Source organism: Ambystoma mexicanum, chromosome 1p (genome assembly GCF_040938575.1).
Source record: "Ambystoma mexicanum isolate Mex_15411 chromosome 1p, UKY_AmexF1_1, whole genome shotgun sequence".
NCBI lineage: Eukaryota > Metazoa > Chordata > Amphibia > Caudata > Ambystomatidae > Ambystoma > Ambystoma mexicanum.
In genome coordinates, this window is record NC_090921.1 from 1,192,986,387 (window position 1) to 1,193,003,807 (window position 17,421).

The window sequence follows — 17,421 nt, forward strand, 5'->3', positions numbered from 1 at the left end:
AACAGCAGAACTCTGCCTGACAAACATTCTTCCAGCACTGGTAGGCTGATTTGCTCAGGCATGTGTTCTAGGATCCCAGACTACCGGCAGGGGAGACAAACACCAGACAGACACCAGCAAAACGGCAATTGAAGTAGAATCAGTGCATCTGAGCTCAAAGGCTGCTGGTCAGCCCAGTGCCTTTCTTCACAGGTGGCTGATGGGATTAGGGAAACATTGAGAAGAATCCATAAATTGGACATTGGCCATCTCTCTACTGAGAGTTAAAATGGGCATGCTGTCTCAGTCTGTAACTCAACTTGCCAGAACAAATGGCATCCGGTTATGTTCTTGCCATAAGGATGAAACTGACCCTTAAAAAGGCGAGTCTCAACTTTTTTGGCTGGGGGGCATGTGACGGATTCCATTTGGCAAGTGTGTAGAAGCCCTGGCTTTTTAAATAAAATGATGTTGGTAAATCCCTCTCTGAAAGTATAATCTTCTATCAGATTCCCCTTCCATAAGCTCCATGCCAAAAGCAAAATTTGCATCTGTGCCTGATCTGCAGAGACTGCTCTACCAGTGTCACAGAGTAGGTTCAGGGGTCACAAGTGCCCATTTGACAACTGCAATGACCACCAAGTCTCTGCAGTGCTGCGGCTTCACTTAAGATATTCACCCCTGTACCAAAACTATCATGATCATAATAGCCCAGGCTGGTGGAAGAAACACATTTAAAGATATGCGATTTCTAGGTCTGGTACGATTCATGATCATTGCTGCCACATTAAATTTGACATCTGACGTATCAGCTCCTGTGAGCCAGCTCAGCTGTGGAAGGTGATCTGTATTCTGGCAAGATAGGCTGGGACTGCCAAATGACAGGACAGGAACCTGAATGGCCATGCCTCTTCTTTGAGCTCTTTGTGAGGGTAGGTATTGCCATTAAGATAGGCTAGCTACAGGACAATCACTTGCAAATGTTGACCTTAAAAATGTATTCTTGAACATAAACCTGAGGAAGAATTAATTGGACCTCTGTTGGGAGAGTAGATCTCTCCAAAATCCTCCTCCAGTTAGGAGAAGACTAAGCGCCCAAGGCAGAGGTGATCTGTGTTCTCTAGCCATCCCCAGCCAGGGACCATTGGGGATGACCTGTGACCAGGACTAGACCTGCCTCTCTGCCAGCCACCACAGAGCCAAGGACCTAACTGCGATGAAGGACTCCTAATGTTGTGGACCAGCCTACTGAATGCTTGGGAGAACGAGATCAAGAACCAAACCTTATCCTTGAGCCCCTGGATTGAAACACACAGCAACCGGAGGACAAAGAAAACCAGGAAACCTGCGTTCCTATCATCGAAACAATTTGAGCCGTGGTGTAAGCCAGTTCATCTCCTTCAAAACCACAGACCCCTCCGGAGCTTCTGTTGGCACTCTACCTCCTTGAACCGCGGTCTCTTGTGTTCAAACCAGTTTGTTGCTGCACTGCGTTAGTCGGGAATGCCATTTCTTTGGCTCAAACTGCTTGCACCTGCCGCCTTTGAACCACTACTCGAACCACCAGCATCTACACTGTCGTTTGCTACTGCTGATTGCTATCGCCAGTCGCACCAACCCTCGTGGCCCATCAAACGCTGCATCTAGCTGCTGGGATTTAACTGTGTATCCAGTTACCAGCATCTTTTCCGTCAAACTGTTGAACTGACCCTGTTGGCCCTTTAGATCCTCAGGCGGTAATTGAACTGATTCAGCGTAACCGTGCATCCAGTCTCGAACATCTTTGCAGTGGAACCAACTGTCGAACTGACTGTGGTGACCGTTAGTATTCACCCTTCCAAAGCATTGTGTTCAAAACCCAGCAAGTCCCGATTTGAACGCAGCTCAACAAGTGTTCCCTACCTAGAACAAGGTGACTGCTGCTCCCAAACAGCTCAACTGCGTCCTCCAACCAGTTTGCAGTCACACTGCACAAGCAGAGCTCATCGCTGCCCCACCTCGAACCTGAAGCGCCTCTTTACATCCACCGTCTTGTAACTGCAAATATCTTTGCAGATCTTCATCAGTCGATAACCAGACCTTGGAGGTACTTTTGCTCCTCGAACCTCAAACACTGCACTCAAGCAGTTTGGCTTGAACTCGCAAATCCAATCATCAGCCGCTTCAGTACTGAAGTAACACTGCTGGTCCTCAGAATCTGCACTTCTTCGAACTCTCTGAAGCCTGCTCCCAGTTTGGTAGAACGCAGCGAACCCAGTTCGAAATGCTGGAACAGCACCCAAAAGCCTGGTTCGTCGAACTGCCAAGCAACCTAAAGAGGTACTATTGACTCTTAACTGCCCCCTTGAGCAAATTTGGGGCCTAGAGACTGGTTAGGTCACTAAACCCCGTCTTAACGTCTAGAAACATCTCCTTTTACAACAACATTGTGATTTTCACATATCGTACTACCCCGATGTATTACCCAGTGTTCTGCATTGTGCTATCCTAGCTTATTCTCTGCTCTTTTCTCAGGGGTGGGTTTCAGAAAGTGTATTATTTGTTGTGCATATGGTGTGTTTCATTAAAGTATATCGATTTTTCAGAGAACCTTGCTTGGACATTATCTTTATTTTGGCCTGTTATGCTTTGCTGTTTGGGTCGCTACTGATAAACATTAATACCCATCTTGAGAGATTAGCCATCTCTCGGCCCACGTTACCACAAAAGGGGAAGTAGTTATATCTCTTACTGTGTCTATTTTACCTTTATGATTGTGTTGGCTCTTGGTTTGTAGCGGAGTTGGCATATTCGCCTCTACTCATCCTTGTACTTCTGCAAGGGCAGAATCCAATGAGTCTCACATAGCCCCAACTCCAAGTCTGTTTCTCCGTACGGAAAGGGAAGGAGCATATCAGCCAGCGGCTGCACAATCCTTTGCAAGTTAAATTCATTTTCTTTTATTTTGTTTTCCGGGGGACGTGGTTTAGAAGCAGCATTACATCTCACAAGGTATTTTTAGAATTGGATCTCCAATTCTCTTATGCATAGAGTCCCTAGGGGCACATCATCGCTATCCTGACTCTGTGCTCTGTGATGCATTTTCTTTAAGTGTTCTACTCTCGTGTGATATCGAAGGTCCTGGGAGTAGTTGTTTCATTTGCAGCCACTGAAAGAATTCAAACAGTTCATTGACTCAAGATAGGTAAATCATGCTTTATTTCCACAGGCATCCCAGCTACGTGGTTCGTTGCCAGTGACTCACACTACCTGGAAGGGTTCTCTGAACATTGGGCCGTGTCATAGGGCATGAGATACCAGCTTTCAGGCTGAAGGCCCTGTCAGACCTCACAACAACGAGCCATAATGGGGTTCTGCTTTGGCAGCCTATCACCAGCCTTTGGGCCGAGGTGTCTTACCATTCTATTCTACTGCAAAATAGAGGGTCGCCATAGGCTTCCAAAGGCCTAGGACTTCGCCTGAGCTGCAACTATCGGGTGATATCAATTACCCCCCTATAGTTCAGCCTTGTGGAAATGGTGCACCCTATGTCACTTCAAGCATCACCCATGATTGGATGATTACAAACCTTCAACGGGGGAGTTGATAAGAGCTAGCACTTATATGTCTCAAATGCTGCACATCTGTGTGGCTAAGATGGGCAATTATGTAGAGGCTTCTTCAGAACCTCAGAAGCCTAAGAAGGCGAAGACTGTGGTAGTCCTAGGCTAGGCCACAAGCCGTCAGAATCTCGCCAGTGCACAGGTAACGGTGTGGCCATCTTTCACGCCACAAGATGTTGTAACTGCTCAGACATTGTTAACAGGTCCTCATGCCTCAGCAATGATGTCTACCCCTCCTCAAAATACAGACATGAGTGCCCCATGGATTGCTTGTTATCAGTATTTGTAATTTAAGCCTCCACTCGGTGTACCCGTGGCTGTAATAACATACCCTGTGAGTTGCCTCCAACACATTCATTCCCCCCCCCCATTGACGTTATGCCAACAGGCAAACTAACTGCACCACTTTGTTCACATGACAAGTGTTGCGCTAGATGCAGACGATAGTGGCCATGCAAAAGGTTTGTGCCATACCTAACATGTCACACGACTGTTCTGCAGTGGTCAATGTTATGTTATGTTATGTTATATACACTTGTAAAGCACATCGAAAAGGGAGGTGGGTCTCAATATCCTGCAGAGAGAAAGGAAGGTCATTCCAAGTTTTAGCTGCCACCACTGAAAAGGACCACCCTCCTACCAGAGAGAGTCTAAACCTCAAGTGCTGGACAGTCTTCAACGGTTCAGAGCGAAGAGACCTGATGGGCATGTGAGGACAGAACTCGGACTGAAGCTATTCAGCACCCCTTTTGTAGAAGGCCTTGTGAATCAAACACAACAACTTGAGCTTAATGCGTTGTTCGACTGGAAGCCAATGAAGCTGACGTAAAAACAGAGTCATATGTCAATGCCATCAGCAAGATTGCACTGAGCGCACATAGTCACTTATATTGCTTTGCTTAATCCTATATATGATTCTATGTACTTCATAACCACAGCATGCGTAGCTTGGCGGAGCGGGACCTCTCGACTTTGAAAGAAGGGGCAAACCGTGTGAGCTTGGTTCGAACCTTACGCAAAAGCGTTTTTGTGTGAACTCGCGTGACCTAATATTCCCTAGATTTGAAACAAAATAATGAAGATTTGAGCATTGTCCAAACAACATTGTCAGTGCTGGGCTCTTTTACAAGTACTGCCACTCCAAAATGGCGTACAATTAAAAAACATGCTTTATTACCGGATTACAAAATAAAACAAGGGTGGCATTAAAGTCATGCAAAGTAAAGTCATGCAAAGAAAAGTGGCAGCAGACCTTTGTTGAAAATCAGTTATTTGCTGAGGGCCCTCCGTCTGGCTCCTTCGGTTACCTCATGCACTGCCCTTAGCCTCTCTCTCACCACACACACAATGTCGACTCTAACAAAAAGAGACATGTGAAAACAACAAAAAATAAAGGACACAAAAACATCCCTAGCATTTTTCGTCTGGGGTGGCCAATCTTTTCACACAGTTACCGATGGTCTGCAGCTCTCTTCGCACCATATACCCACATGGTCATGTTAACAATAGTTTTTTTTTTTAGATCAACAATTGGAATAAAATAATGTTGTGATATGATGCGTGCTCATTGACTGAGTTCTACACAATTATATTTTACATCATGCCCAAAGTAGAGTCAGCCACATACAAGGCACATCATCTTTGCTTTAGTCACATGACTTTCGAGTACACTCCTGCAGAAGCATGTCCAAATGCTGCAGTTCTGCCCCCTCCCTCCCCCAACACCAAAAACATTAAGGATGCAATTTACATATTGCAACATGATAGACTACACCGGCCTCCAACATACATCTTGGCTGTGGTGCACACCTGCATTTTACTGCCTACTATAAACGATGTCCTGCATCATGGAAGGATCCATGAGTCTTGGTGTTCAGTGGGGTACAGTGATGTATCCTGTTAGCTAAGTCAAAGTTTCCTCTTCCCCTCACAGCCAACAGAGTAGAAGAGAGGCACTGATTCCATACAGGTGTGTGTGGGCCATTCTACAGTATATCTTTAGTAGTGGGATCCCACTACTAAGGACATGCTGCGACATGTCACGCCCACACACACCAAATATACCTTCAAGAGAGCTGACGTCAGGGTAAAGCAGCGCTTCATGTGTCTGCACCAAGGCATATGCAAAGCCAAGTCAGTCCATGAAGACTGGGAACCTACTATAAGTCTGCATCATAGCCACTGTGACCAACTCCCCATCCTTGACTCTGGGCGGCCATGTCAAAAGTGCCACTAGACCAACTGTGCACAGACAACCACCAAACAAGAGCAGCATCAAGAAACGGTGGGGGAAAGTGAGGAGCTCATCACCAGCCTTAACTAACGGTATGAGATGGGTTCAAACGAGGGGCTCATCAGCTTCAACAGCACGACGTTTGCCTCCCAAGCCAGCACTGGTCTGCAGAAACATCAAAAGCAGTCCCCTCAGGAACTCTCTTACCACGGGGACAGTGAACAGCGAATCATGATGTGACCTCTTCCTGACCTTTTCGATGGCAGAAATGTGGACTCTATTGAAAGGTGCTCCAGACCGCTATGAGCCAGATCAAGCAGACAAGGCACATTTTGGTGAAGCAGGCAAAGGACCCACTGCAAGTCCAACCGGGCACTCCAGTTGCAGAACCTTTTCCATTATTTTGCCTAGGTGTGCTTCGTCGAGAGCGCTCTTGCTCCTGCCAGAATATCTGTGCAATCCTGCCCTAATACCAATTGACCAAATCCTAGTACCTGAGGAGCCATGCTACCAGACTGAGTGAGGCTGGGTTGTAGTGAAACATCTTGTCCTGTTCCTGGCACAGCAAGTCACCCCACAAGTCAATGGAATGTGGTGTACCAACCTGCTACCAAATTTCACGTTACAGTTGTGTTTTCCGTCTGGATCCTGACAGCCTTGCCAAAGACCACTGAGAGGAATGCACTAAGGGTGAGGCTCATCACCCTCAGCCTTAACACATTGATTTGCCATGACAACACCCCTGGAGGCCAGTGCGTGTGAACCTTAAGAAACGCCAGTGGGCTCCACAGCACGACAGAATGGAATCAAACACCAGCGAAAGCTTATGTCCCCCATCCTGCAACACCAGGAGCTTGATCCGTTGGGGGAACACACTGAATAGGATAGGACTTGCTTCATCACACCATTCATGCAAATATCGTCCTCCCTGTATATGCCCAACTGATGCCACTAAGGTCCAGCTTCTCCTGCAGTGGGCGCATCTGCAGTCTGCAAAAAGAGAAGTGGGATTCAGGAAGACATCAGCCCCAGGAGTCTCTTGCACTTCCTGACGGGGACAATATTTTGTTGCCTGACCTTGAAATGCTAGTAGTCACAGCGACTCCACCCTTGGATTGAATGGACGCAACAGGCTTTACACATTATTGAACAGGGCACCTTGGAACTTTATCTTGAGCGTTTGTTCAAAAACGAATTCTTTATTACAGAGAAGCCCAGCGGTGCAACAGGCCCACCTCCTTAGCTGAGGGGATCAGCCTGTCGTCCAGGTGAGCATAAACGTGACTGTTCTCTCTCTGCAGATGAGATGCTACTAGCACCAGGCACTTGGTGAAGACCCGGAGTGCGGGCCTGAGTCCAGAAAGAAGAATCTTGAATTGTTAATGAGCACCCAGAAACCAACACTGCAATAATTCTTTGTATTTTTTTTACAGTGGACAGATGGAAATATGCTCACTTTAGGCCCAAGGCACAGAGAAGGTCTCCCTTCCAGACCAAAGAGATGACATTCGGCAGCGTTACAATCATGAACATTTGTCTGATAATTAGCTTGTTATTGTTTGGGACACACAGCTCCATGATGGGGCTGTGCCCTTTTCCCCCCTTCCAAACGGAGTAGAGGCTGTGTTCCCTCTGTCCCTCAGGGACCACCTTGATGTCATCTGTCAGCAGCATCTGCCTCACTTCCTCCAATAGCTGAGCTTGGTTTTCTTCAGGAACTGCCCTCCCCCGTGGCGGTATATGTGGAGGTCTTATATCAAAGTCAAAAGCGTGGCCACTCCCTATAATGTCCAGCACTCACTTGTCCTATGTTATCAACTGCCAAGAGTCAAATGATTCAAGACCCTTCTTCCCACCACAGCGCTTTGGGTGGAAGGGGCCGGAGGAAATTCAGGCCTGTTTCAGTCAATGGGTGAGACTGGCCTCGATTCCCATAATTAGCTCCTCCATGGGCACTGTGCAGTTAACGAAAAGAGCTCTGGCCTCTATGAGCCTGATGATTTTCATACTTCGCTGCAGACCTCTGATGCTATGGCTGAAACCAGTGGACAGATTCATGATGACAAGCATCAGCAAGCCGACAACACTCACAATACTCCCGTTGTAGTGGTCTATTACGAGGTAAGCACCTTGCCAATGCTCTTCCCAAAGAGCTTCAGGCAGCAGAAGGGTAGTTCTAAGACCTTAATCTGCACCTCAAGCCTGAAACCCACAGTCTTCAGCCAGGACTGCTGGTTGAGCATCACACCTGTATTCATCTGGCATAATGTGGTCCGAGATCAAGATCCCCTCACGGATCAGATTTTCTCCCCCCCCCCCCACACACTCTGCTTATCCTCAGGGAGAAACTCGATGAAAACTGGAGGTAGTTTGAAATGTCAGGTGAAGGTTGGAGAACAACATCAGGAGAGAGAAGTCCTAGCTAGTAACACCAGGAAGGTATGAGAACCCACTAGTTTCCCAAAGCAGGGGATAGGAGTGAGACCCCGATCTGAATTTGTCAAGGTCACAGTGAAAGGAGGAACAAGCAAGTGGGGTGTGATCAAGGTGAACTACCAGCACAGAGTAGAGATTTGGTGACGTGAGTAGAAGTCAGGACTCTAAGATAGGGACGCGATGTAGGCCTTCCTAAAGAGAGGCACTTGTGAATATTCATGAGAGGCAAATCATGTTGGTACAGTAGTAAAGGTCAAGAGGAAAGGAAAAGGACACCACGAGAAAGCTAGATAAGAAGGGTGTGGGATCTCCTTAAGTATGGGACTGGGAACCTAGGGGAAGAAACCCTGAAAGGACTGAAAAAGAAATCTACATGAACACCTTACACCTGAGACTGGAATCCATGGGAAAGAAGAGAGATAGGTGTGGGAAACCCTCAAACCCAAATTAAGACCATAAGGGGAACCTCTGAGTAGAAGAGGGTGTGGGAGCCCCTTGAAAACCAGATTTGTGTTGCCATGCATGTTAATCTGGGTGAACCATATGGCATGAGAAGACATATTTAGTCTTTATTTGGATTTATCGTTACTGTTTGATGTTTTAGCGAGCCTGTAACATTTTCCCAAAAATGAAACAAATTAAATGTATCTGTATTTCTGTCTGTGCCTGGTCATTGATGCGGTTTCCATGACAGAGAGAAGGCTGAGGCAGGTGATAATGTGGAGGGTAAATGAATGGGTGTGCAAAAGGTCTTGGCCAGGAGCATGAATGGGAGCATACATAAATGTGAGGATCCATAGGATATTCCAAGTTGTTCTCTAGGCACTAAGACAGGAATGAATGGTAGGAGGATGTGACAGGGCAGAATCTACCTGGCGTGTGGAGGTGCGCTCGGAAAAGGCTAAGTGGCACACGCTTGAGAAAAGTGTAGACAGAAAGTCTGTGCAGTTGGTTGAGACAGAGGTTACTGTGCAGATCCTGGGACGGGTGGGGATGTGGAGGGTCTTCAAGGTGTGCGCACAGGGCGGCACCTCGATGGATCAGCAAATGGTAGTATCATAGATGTCTTCATAAAGGAATGTGAAAAAGTAGGATCTCTTCCTTACCCGTCTCAGCATCCAATACATGAACCGCGTTTCCACTAAAATAGAAAGAAAGTTAAAATTATAAAAGGAATTCAGGTATATAAAATTACAAAAGTAGTCCTCTGATGTAAGAGATGTGTGGTTTCCAGCATTAACCAGCCAGGGAATGAGGAGCCTATCAGATATTAAAGAAAAATAAAGTTACTAACCATAGTGACTAATGTACTCCGAGTCCATATTCTCATTTCCTGCATACTTGTGGGATATTCCATCCTTCGGGGCGGGTCGTGACCAGAGACCTTTTAAATAGCATCAACAAATATTGTCCTTCTTTAATTTGTATGCTGGGCCAGTGCACGTGGCTTTAGACCCACGTTCCTGAGCCCTGCTCAGCGCATCGACTTTCAGTCCTTTTCTTTCGCCAAGGTCAGTAGATATATTAGCAATACGAGGGAATGTTTCAGAGGGGAAGGCGGGCGGATGTTTGGAGGAAAGGGGATGATGGACTAGGAGCCTGTTAGTCACTACGGTGAGCAACTTTGTTTTACTCCTACGTCCTGTCCCCTTTCCTCCATACTTGTGGGAGATTCACAAGCACTGATGTAGAAAATGGATGGATGGAAACACTCCCCTACTTAAAGAGGGCACTGAGGTCGGGGCAATAGTGTTTACAAAACGCTGAGCGAGAGGCCCAAGTGGCTGCCTTAGCAATAGCTTCCCAAGGAATGTATTTTTGAAAAGCAACTACAACAGCTTTGCCCCTCACCAGGTGTGCATGGATAACCTTGAGGGCCTGAAGTCCCTGAACTATGTAAGCTTCTGAAATGCAGGAGGTTATCCAGTGGGGAATAGAGGCTTTAGAGGCCTGTGATCCTTTTGGATTCCCAAACCTGACAAAAAGATGAGGAGGTTGTGAAATCTTTATTTCTTTGTAGATAGAACTTGAGAGCCCTCCTAACGTCAAGGTTGTTAAGGACCCTTTTGGCATCTGACGCAGGGTCGGGAAAAACCACTGGTAAACGATAGACTGATTAATATGCAAGTCTCAATCAATTTTCGGCAGAAAGGTTGGGTGTGTGCAGAGCACTACCTTGTCCTTATGGAATGCCAGAAAAGGTTCTTTAATAGAGAGAGCCTGCAGCTCCCCTATTCTTCTTGCCAAAGTAATGGCAACCAGAAAGAACTCCACTGTCACCATGGGCTCAAATGGTTTGTGGCAAAGTGCATTGAGCACCACATTGAGGTCCCATTTAGGATGAGGTGGCTTGACCTGAGGCAACAGATGAAGACCAGCAAAATGTAATTTATCACTGGATTCATGAGGGTGACCAAACATTAGTCAGTGTTAAGGTAAGCACTAATAGCGTGCAAGTATGTTCGACAGGAATGTACATGAATGCAAGTAGATGCAAGGTTCGATATGAAAGAAAGGACACAATCTATTGAGGCGTGACAAGGATCTAGCTGTTTTTCTAGACACCAGTGACATAAATTGAGCCATTTGCTCCTGTTCCGAGGTGTGTGGAGGGTTTGCGCGCTGCTCGGAAGATGCACATATTTTCGTTTGAAAGATTGAGTTGTGCTAGGGACCTGACCTCAGAAACCAGGTTGCTAAGCTGGGGGTTTGTGAGGAGGGATGCCACACCCATTAATCATTGTGGTGCATGAGATCGTGAATCTCTGGCAACTGAATAAGAGGATATACTGATAGATGTTTTAGCTCAGAGAACCAGAACCTGGTTGTCCACCACAGAGCTATGAAGACGAGAGTGCAGTTCTGCACTCTCCTCAACTTCAACAGCACACGATGGATTAAGTGGAGAGGTGGAAATGAGAAAGCTGACATCCCCGCCAACAAAATATCCAGTGCTTCCCCAAGGGAGCACAGACCCAGGCCTTCCCTGGAGTCATAAATCAGAAGTTTCCAGTTGGCGAGTGTAGCAAATAAATCTACGGTCTGAGTCCCCCACTCGGAAAAGATCTGGGACACAACTAGAACGTTTAATTCCCATTCGTGGTTTGCTACAGACTGGCGACCGAGGAAGTTGGCTTCTATGTTCTCTTGACCCAGGATATGTACTGCCTACAGCCAAATACCATTCTGCACTGTCCACTCCCAAATCTGAATGGCAAGGTCTACTAGAAGCAGAGATTTGGTCCCACCATGCTTGTTCATGCAGAATGTTGCAGCAGAGTTGTCAGTCCGAATCCAAACAATTTTGCTGGAGATGTGGGGCAGAGAAGCTTTCAAGGCAAGGAATTTCTAGGAATTAGAGGTAGTTGACATGGTGATCCCTGTCTAGGGCAGACCATAGGTCAAAAAGCTCCAAGTGTCCCAACTTTGCGCCACAGCCGAGCAGGGAAGAACCTGTTAACTTCACCGGAGGAAATGGGTCCCAGAATGGCATCCCCGCCAAAAGATTGGTGAAGCCCGACCACCAGCAGCGGTCGGCTGTAATTTCTGGAGACACTGGAATCAACTCAGAGTCTCGATCATTCAAGATGTTCTCCAGTTCACTGAGAGTCCCAACTTGAACAGCAGCTGGTGCAGCAACTGCACGTGGGCTGTTGCTTTACAGGACGGTGATTCCTGAGGAGCCAGTCATCCAAATACAGATAGACATGGGCTCCCTAAAGCCTGAGGAACGCTGCTATTACAACCATTATTTTTGTAAAGTTTGTCGATACCGAGCCAACCCAAATGGGAGAACTCAGTATTAAAAATATTTGCCCACTAACGAAAATCAAAGGTATTTGCAGCATTTGAGCCATACTGGTATGTTCTAGTATGCATCCTGAAGATCTACCACGCAGAGCCAATGGTCCCTCAGAAGGGACAGGTCCGAAATAGTCAGAAGGCCAGCCTGGTTGGACTTAAGCGCTGTAAAAATGCGGGAATAGAAACCCATGCACTCTTCCGCCGGAAGGACTCGTTTGACCCCCATCAGGTCCAGAAGCTTCTGAAATTCGGCATGGGGAGAGGAGCGCCCTGTCTGCTTTAGAGGAGGATGGATTGGAGGAATTGCCAGAAGGGGGGGGGTAGGCGGAAACCTAAAAGGACCACTGATGGAACCCACGCGTCTTATGTGATGGTCCGCCAAGCCGCCAGGTGTAAGGAGATACGATCCCTCCACCAGAGTTGCATGGGACCATTGGAAAGAATAATTTGGCATTTATATTGGCAGATGGGGTACTGGATCCAGAGGTGGAGGCCATGGAGTGGCAGAAAAACATTCCAGTTTGCCTTCGCTGCTTTAGTTGAGGACCGATTGGGGAACGGTCCAGCTGATGTGTTTTGTGATCCTGAAACCCCCAGAACCTTGACAAGGATCTCGAGCGGAAATCAGACTTTTGGGCATCAGATGATCTTGTGGCTGACAGCTTAGCAAGCACAGACAGCGATTTGGCTGTTAAGGTGCTAGCCTTGGTTTTTTGCCAACTGCTCATCTGTGGAACTGTGGAAATGTTCTTTACCCTCAAAGGGAATATCCTAGGACTTTTTCCTGGACCTCTTTTAAGAACTTGGTTGCGTGAAGCCACGCATGGTGGGTGCTATCAACGCCAATCATAAGGCTGCACACAGAAGTATCGACATGATAAGTGGCAGCCTCTAGAAGATTCTGGCCCAGAACTCTGGCATCAGACAAGCCAGTCTTGAAGTCATTAAGTCTGTCCTGTAGAATGAATTGCTGGAACTCGACATCTCTTTCCATAATTTTAGATTAGCTGCAACAAGAACCACCTCTGTATTTCCTTGACACAGCTCTGTATTAGCGAAGACTTTATTCCCTACTCCTTCTAGATCTTTATCCTGCTGAGACAACACCTGGGAGGCAGGGGAGAACAAAGACGAAGACTTGCACTGGAGGGTTGCCGCAGCAACCACAGTAGAAGAAGGAAGAGGGCACTTAGTAAGGGGAATCTCCTCAGCAACCTGTAGCTTGTAACAAGCGTCAATCCATTTGTTTATGCACTGGCCAGTATGTGGTTTATCCCACACCTTGCAGGCTTCTGCCAGAATATCCCTTTGAAGGAAAAGGCTTGACCGCTCTTGTGACTTAATCTTAAAGCCCTCCGAGGGAACCCCTGCCTGCAGTACTGGGGGATCAGAGTAGGAACGTCCAAAAAAGCCATCAGATCCAGAACCCTATCATGAAACGCCCTGATGGAAGAAAATGGATCCTCACTGTTTTGCGCACATCTAGTACATCCCTTTTGGTGGGATCATCAGCAGGCGTTGCACAAGGATCTAGCTATTTTTCTAGGCACCAGTGACAGAAATGGCGCCATTTGCTCCTGTTCCGAGGTGTGTGGAGGGATTGCGTGCTGTTTGGATGATGCCCATATTTTCATCTGAAAGATTGAGTTGTGCTAGAGACCTGACCTCAGAAACCAGGCTGCTAAGGCGTGGCACAGCGAACACAGCCTCAGGCTCCTTTGGCTCCGGAAGCCGCTCCACCAGACGGGGTGCTGGGGGAGGAGGCATTTACACTGGCCTGGGAGGAGGCAGCAGAGGAGGCATCTCCTTTGGTGCAGGAGGGTCTGGTGGGCTGGGTAAAATTTCCCTGAATTGGTCCTTAAAGTATGTCTTCATAGTGTCGGAGTGCATCAGGTTCTGGAAACGACTGAAGAACACCTCCTCTAAAGATGGTCTCAGCTGACGAGTAGGGACTGGACGATCAAGCGGACTGTACCTCCAGGGGTCTCTTGAGACTGGCTGCCAAGAACATCCCCCCATCCATGGGTCCACATAGTGCAGCAGAGCTGATGTTGGGGGAAGCGATAACATTGGTGGAAGAGGCATTCTTGTATTCCTTTCCAACTTTGTATTGAATTTTTTTTTCCCCAAAGATGCACAAGGCAAACGTTTGGGACTGACATCTAGACTGAACACTGCTGAAGGCGCTGACAAGATGGCCGACACTGCAGGGGCCCACAAAATGGCTGACAGAGTAGATACTGGTTGAGGTGCCATTTTGAGATCCTCAGTGGTGACAGGTCTGTCTGAAGCCATCGTAAATTGGGCTGGCATTTTAAGAGCCTTGACATGATGTTTCACCCTCTTTGAGGGATCCTCGGCAGAGCCAGTAATGAAAGACTTTGGACCTTTGTCCAAGTTATTTACTCCCTCAAACTGGCCGGTACAATGTTTGCCCCTTTGAGGGGAAACTCGGAACTTAATCCAGTTTTATTAGCCACGGAATGGGGATCCTCGGCCTCGCTGGTGCTTCTTTTAGCCCCTTTCAGGAGAACCTGGGGAGATACTACGGTACTTTTAGCCCCAAGCAGGGGAACCTCGAGAGAGACCACAGTCATTTTAGGCCTCGGCGTGGGAACCTAGAGACAGAACCCAGTACATTTAGCCCTCAGCGGGAGACCTTGGGAGAGACCCCAGCACTTAGCCCCCAGAGGAGGAACCTCGGAGGAAATTCCAGTATCCATTTTAGACCCGACTTGGTGTACCTCAGGTTGAACCGTGGTGATGCTAGAGCCAGATCAACGTGAACTGGATAACCCTGGGAAGGAATCATCCAGCCCAGAGTGCCCTGAAAAGAAGAACTAGTTACTCTTACCTTGTAACGTTCTTTCGATGGGATGTTCCTCCGACGTATTCCTTATCTTAGATAGAAATCCTTCAGCTTTGCTGGCCTCGGAAAATTTTTTCGCCAGAGGGCGCTGCGCGTCGATGATCGCCGAGTCGATGACCCTCGACGGCCTCCGTGCCGACGTCGACGTCATCCTGCCTATAAAGGCCGCGCGCAGCGTCCGTTGCTCAGTTCCGTTTTGTAGTCCCCAGTAATGTTTTTGGATTAGACTAATCACCTTGAAGGAGCATAGGCTGCAAACCCACAGGAAGTCATACTGCGGGGATGGATGGGAGGGTCGATAAGGAATACGTCGGAGGAACATCCCATCGAAAGAACGTTACAAGGTAAGAGTAACTAGTTCTTCGAAGGGATTGTGTCCTCCGACGTATTCCTTATCTTAGATAGACTCCCATAGCAGTGGTATTGTGACTGGAGGCGGGAGTAATAAAAGTTATGTTACCCTTCCAGAATGGACAGAGTGTAACACAGCCTTGCCGAATCTAGTTTCTTGACTAGAGGAGGAATCCAGGCTATAGAATTTGGTAAATGTATGTGCGGACGACCATGTGGCAGCCGCACATATATCTCGAATTGGCACCCCTCTTTGAAGGGCTGAGGATGTTGCGATACCCCTGGTAGAATGAGCCCTTAGATTTTGAGGAGGCTCCTTTCCTGCCAATTTGTAGCACTCCAGAATGGCTAAAATAATCCATCTGGAGATGGTTTGTTTTGTTATTGGAAGGCCCAACTTATGTCCTGCATAACCTACAAAGAGTTGGTCTGCTTGTCTGATCTTAGCCAATCTGCTGATATAGAAGCTCAAGGCTCGCTTAGGGTCCAGCCTGTGCAGTCTCTCTTCCTCCTTCCCCGGATGAGGAGGAGGGTAGAAAGAAGGTAATATAATCTTCTGAGTGATGTGAAACTCCGAGACTACCTTCGGGAGGAAGTTAGGCTTCACCTGAAGAACAACTTTGTCCTTGTAAAAGATTGTATGTGGAGGTTTACACGATAAGGCTTGCAACTCGCTAACCCTTCTAGCAGATGTCAATGCTATGAGCAAAACAGTTTTGAGGGTGAGAAGCTTCAATGAACAAGAGTGTAGTGGTTCAAAAGGGGCACCCTTTAGGAAGTTTAAAATTAGGTTTAAATCCCATAAGGGAACTTGAAAAGGTTTCGGGGGATAAACATTAGTTAATCCTTTTAGGTATTGTATTACCAATGGAATTTTGAAGTATGAAGGCTCCTCTGCAGTGCGCTTAAAGATTGATAGCGCTGCGAGATAGCCCTTAATTGTGCCAACCTGTAGGCCTGAATTAGCCAGGTAAAGTAAGAATGACAACACCATAGGTGTACCACAAGAAAAGGGTTCAATATTCTTTTCTCTGCACCAGCTGCAAAATTTGTTCCAACGGCAGCGGTATAGAGTTTTAGTTGCCGGCCTTCTGGCCGAAAGCAACACCTCCATAACATCATCCGGAAGGTCCCAATCCTTGTACCTCAACCTTTCAGACACCAAGCGTGAAGGTTGAGGGTCTTGATGGCTGGATGGAGAACCAGACCTTCCTTCTGCGAGAGAAGATCCTCTCTGTATGGCAGTCGAATTGGAGGGCAGATGGACATGTCTAGAAGGTCCGGGTACCACGTTCTCCTGGCCCAATCCGGGGCAATTAGGATCATGGTCTTCCGAAACCTTCTCAACCTCCTGATCATTTGAGGAATGACAGGGACCGGAGGGAACGCGTACAGAAGTGGGAACTCCCAGTCCACTACGAACGCATCTCCTAGAGCTCCTCTCGGGGGAAATTCCCTTGAGCAAAATCTGTCGCACTTCCTGTTGATACTGGTGGCGAACAGATCCACTTGAGGGGTTCCCCAAAGGGCGAAGATCTCTTGAAGGACTTCCTGAGCTATCTCCCACTCGTGAGAGACTGTGCTCTGCCTGCTCAGAGCGTCCGCTGTCAAGTTCTTCTCTCCGGCTAGGTGAATTGCCGATAGAGAGATTCCTTCCTGAATTGCCCAAAACCAGAGCTGCATCGCCTCTCTGCACAGTGGTAGTGAGCCTACGCCTCCTCTTTTGTTGAGGTAGTGCATGGCCACTGTATTGTCCGTCATTATTAGGACGTTTCTTCCCCGTACAGACGGCAGAAAAGCCTTCAGCGCTAGTCTGATGGCTCTCAGCTCCAACAGGTTGATATGTAGTCTGGACTCCGATGGAGACCAACGACCGCTGATGGTCAAGTCGTTGGCGTGAGCTCCCCACCCCGTGAGTGAGGCATCCGTGACTACTGTTATCTCCGGCCATGGTTGCCAAAACATTTCTCCTTTCAGGATGTTCTCCCGACAGGCCCACCACTGAAGGTCTCGGGCTACTTTGACCGGGATCCGAAGGAGATCTGTCATCCTTCCTGAGAACTGTGACCACTGAGTTCTCAGTGCCCACTGGAGGGATCTCATTCTCAGGCGAGCCTCCGGCACGAGGAATATGCAGGATGCCATGA